This window comes from Pseudorasbora parva, chromosome 14 (genome assembly GCF_024679245.1).
Source record: "Pseudorasbora parva isolate DD20220531a chromosome 14, ASM2467924v1, whole genome shotgun sequence".
In the NCBI taxonomy this organism is placed as follows: Eukaryota; Metazoa; Chordata; class Actinopteri; order Cypriniformes; family Gobionidae; genus Pseudorasbora; species Pseudorasbora parva.
Window position 1 is genome coordinate 11,173,222 of NC_090185.1, and position 4,482 is coordinate 11,177,703.

Here is a 4,482-nt window from a genome sequence, read left to right on the forward strand (position 1 = left end):
GCAAATTATAAAAATAAAAAAAATGTTGCCTGGTTGCCTTAATTTTGAGTTTATTGAAATTAAAAACTTTAATACATAATACATACAGTTTTTAACACAAAACTTTAATATAAAGTTAATACAATTCTACCAGAAACAACCAGACTCGGGAGAATAAATACTGTCACATTTATCCATTTATTAACAACCCACAAAGCTTTGGCATAGGCCCTGTCCGTAGCTCGCAATCTGAGGGTCCGGACTTTGCATATCCTGCCTGAAGATGAAGGCAGAGGCGCAGCCGACCCCCCCGTGAGGTATGGAAGGAACCATCCTGGTAGTGGTGGGGTGGATGTAGGGAAGGATTTGACTTGGTGGTGGTGGAGTGGATGCCGGTGAATTGGAGCGTCAGCATCTGCGAATCCAGACATGAGTAAGTCATGATCTTTTATACTCAAGAATTAGAATGTGATTGGATTTATAAAAAAAGTTGAAGTGACGTAACAATTAGGTCTTCCCGGCAGAACTCATGCTAATGCTTTCATTGAACATTTTTGAGAATTGACAACCTTTATTCAAATATTATTAAAATGTTTCGTAAGCATATTGGGTAATTGTGTTTTATTTGTGATGACGCAGTGAAACGCCAAATTGTGCTATTTTTATGATTTATCACTTTTTTATGTGGTTTAGATACAATAGTATTTTGAGTTTCTATTTATTAAACCAATTTCCTCATTTTATTATCAAATATTATTCAATTTTTAATTTTTAATGAATTCAAAAAAATAAATAAAAAATTTTGTTCTGGCCAGAATTTGTGCTACATTCATTGGATAATTCGTAGGGATTCTCACCAATCCCAGAACTCAAGCAGAGACTCAGACTCTGAGGTTGGCTCAGGAGGTTCCTTGTGAAATGATCTGCTGAAGAAGACTGAAGTTTGATCATCTCATGGAGATAGCGACATAATCCACATAATCCTCCTCTTTGATTTTCTGTAAAAATGCAGATAAAATATTAAAAATAGGTAAATTCTTTTCTGAAGACTGATTGAGGTTCAATGTGAAGTCATGGTCTTTGTCTAATAACTGATCATCTGTTATTTGAACATGAAGCATCTTGAGGAAACGCCATCAAACATCTTCATTTACTGTCTATCAGTGGTTCTGCTTCCATTGTCCATCATGTGGTGAACCAACATAGTGGGAAAATTGTTAATCTTCAAAAAGAAACACATTTCTCTGAAATTAAAAATAACAGACCTGTGTGACCCACTTTTTTGTGGGTTTTGCAAAAGATCTCACGACTTTGTGCAAGTTTTGTGGTCATCATTATGCAGTATCAGTTTCTGCAAAATGTGTTGGCATCTTGTAGCTCCAGAATTACTTGATTTAAAGGGATAGTTCACTTTGAAAGTAAATTTTGATATGTTTTAGCTAACCTCATGGGCATCCGAGATGTAGGAGTATTTGTTTCCCCGGTAGTTTCAATTTTGATCATTTTAGGTCAAACCGTTCTTGTCTGTGCCTCACATAATGCAGGTCTATGGTGTGTGTGAAAACGAACAGTATTATATCGTTTTTACCTCTTGTACACCACAGGAAACACGCACGCGCGTCCCCTTGGACCAGTCGGACGTAGTGGTGTACAAGAGGTAAAAACGATATAATACTGTTCGTTTTCTCACACAAACCGCTTGTTTTGTGTCTTAGGCCATTAGTGTGTACTTACGATGGGGGATTGTTTAATTTGGACTTCTCTGTGTATGCTCCTTGAGGTGGTGACCATAGACCTGCATTATGTGAGGCACAGACAAGAACGGTTTGACCTAAAATGATCAAAATTGAAACTACCGGGGAAACAAATACTCCTACATCTCGGATGCCCATGAGGTAAGCTAAAACATATCAAAATTTAATTTCAAAGTGAACTATCCCTTTAAATAAGCAAAAGTGGATTCTCCCTATAAGTGCACTTGTGCCATGCGCTTAGATCATTAAAATAATGCCGTAAATGTTGAAATGAAATGTTATTTCATGAGTTTTTATTAGTGTTTAAATCTTGCTGAAATGAGACAGACACTCAGAAAATAAATGATCTAACCGATTTCCGTGTGTTTCTTTTGTAGAACACTGCCTCAGTGTAAGTGACATCTTCTGCACGAGTCTCAGCGGTTTCTACAATAAAAACAGATGCAGTAAAACAACAAAACTCAAAATGGACCTTTTCTTTTTCTTCACAAAATATGTTTTATTTTTATCAAGACTCAAATGTAAACATTAACACACACACACACACACACACACACACACACACACACACACACACACACACACACACACACACACACACACACACACACACACACACACACACACACACACACTTATATGTGCAGTGTGCAGTATTTATGAGGCTCTATTGACAGAAATGAATTATCATATACATAACTATGTTTTAAATGGTGTATAAAAAGTTGCCAAACACAATAACTACACAAGTCAGTTTGGTAAAGGAACCAGAGGCTGTTAACAGTATCATTTCAGAACCGGTTTCAAGGTTTGCGTTCTCTAGTCGCCGGGCGGATGAGCTGCCGGACCGCATTGAGAGTTTTCTATTTTAATTGAAAATGGTGTTGTGTTAGTGACCCCAAAGTTAATAACCAATGATTTTTTACAACTTAAAAAACAATCTCTCTTCCATTAATTCCCTATTATCACTGTAAAGCTGCTTTGAAGCAATCTGTATTGTAAAAATAAAAAAGCACGATAAATGAAGGTGACTTGACTACAAAAATTACAAGAATAATTGATTACTCAATAAATCAATCAATTAAATATTTAATATAATAGAGTATATAATAGTATATTTGTTATAATACTTTAGTATTTGAGTAGATAACGCTTGCCTTCTTGATCTTTTTTTCTGTGTTTCCTGCAGATCCAGAAGATCCCAAATCCAGCAACAGTCATCAGAGGTCCAGCAGAGATCAGCACTATCAGAGAGACTGACACTGAGGGGTTTGAAGGCTCTATGGTGTTGTAAAGACAAAGAGAAACAGACATTAATGTGAGTGAACGTATCAATCTGATCACAAGACAGAGATCAGCTCAGTAAATGATCACTACTGTACCTGCACATGTGTGACAGAGTTGAGTGATGTCCAGATGTCTGGTCTGGTTGCTGATGGGATTGTTCAGCACACAGCTGTAGGTGTTTTTATCCTGATATTCCACCTCCAGAGGTAGAGAGAGACTGATGCTGAGATCAGACACACTGATGCTGGACAATAAACTGTTTCCTTTGAACCAGGAGAGAGTCACATGACTCACATTCAACACTGATGATGAACACACCAGTGAACATGAGGATGAGGATGATGATGAACAGTTTGAAGAGTTACTGCTGATGACAGGAACAGGCAGACGAACTGGAGAACATGAGTGTTTATTGTGTCATTTCAATGTGTAAATATAAAATAAGAGTATGTGAAGGATAGAACAAATGGCTTCTCTACTAATGGTTCAGATCATACTTAGAAGGGAGAGGTTATTATGTGAGTATAGGGACCATAAGTCTGAGTGGACGTCCATGACATGCGGAGTCCCACAAGGGTCAATTCTGGCACCACTCCTGTTTAACCTGTATATGCTGCCACTGAGCCAAATAATGAAAAAGAACAATATTGCTTACCACAGCTATGCTGACGACACCCAGCTTTACTTAGCACTATCACCTAATGCCTACAGCCCCATTGACTCCCTGTGCAAATGCATTGATGAAGTTAACAACTGGATGTGCCAAAACTATCTTCAGTTAAACAAAGACAAAACCGAAATCACTACATTTGGAAACAAAGATGAAATTCTCAAGGTGAACGCGTATCTTGAGGCTAAAGGTCTGATAACAAAAAATCAAGTCAGGAATCTTGGAGTAATTTTAGAGTCAGACCTGAGTTTCAGTAGTCATGTCAAAGCAATAACTAAATCAGCATACTATCATCTGAAAAATATTGCAAGAGTTAGATGTTTTGTCTCCAGGCAAGACTTAGAGAAACTGGTTCATGCTTTCATCACCAGTAGGGTGGACTATTGTAATGGCCTTCTCACTGGCCTTCCCAAAAAGACCATTAGACAGCTGCAGCTCATACAGAACGCTGCTGCCAGGATTCTGAGCAGAACCAGAAAATATGACCATATCACACCAGTCCTCAGGTCTTTACACTGGCTTCCAGTTACATTTAGGATCGATTTTAAAGTACTATTACTTGTTTATAAATCACTCAATGACCTAGGACCTCAATACATCACAGATATGCTGATTAAATACAAACCCCACAGATCACTCAGATCAGCAGGATCAAGTCAGTTAGAAATACCAAGAGTTCACTCAAAGCAAGGAGAGTCTGCCTTTAGCTATAATGCCAGCCGTAGTTGGAACCGGCTTCCTGAACAGATCAGATGTGCTCCAACAGTAGCCACATTCAAATCCAGACTCAAA

The 4,482-nt window shown here is 37.9% G+C and overlaps 1 long non-coding RNA gene across 1 annotated transcript; it reads right to left on the bottom strand.

The window, feature by feature from the left end:
• Positions 1-287: 287 nt before the first annotated feature.
• On the bottom strand, positions 288-3,543 carry LOC137040086 (uncharacterized). Its single transcript, XR_010897833.1, has 5 exons — positions 3,116-3,543; positions 2,891-3,013; positions 2,086-2,159; positions 837-977; positions 288-394 (listed from the first exon to the last, which is right to left on the bottom strand). It is a non-coding gene; the product is annotated as an uncharacterized lncRNA (long non-coding RNA).
• Between the last annotated feature and the right edge of the window lie 939 nt (positions 3,544-4,482).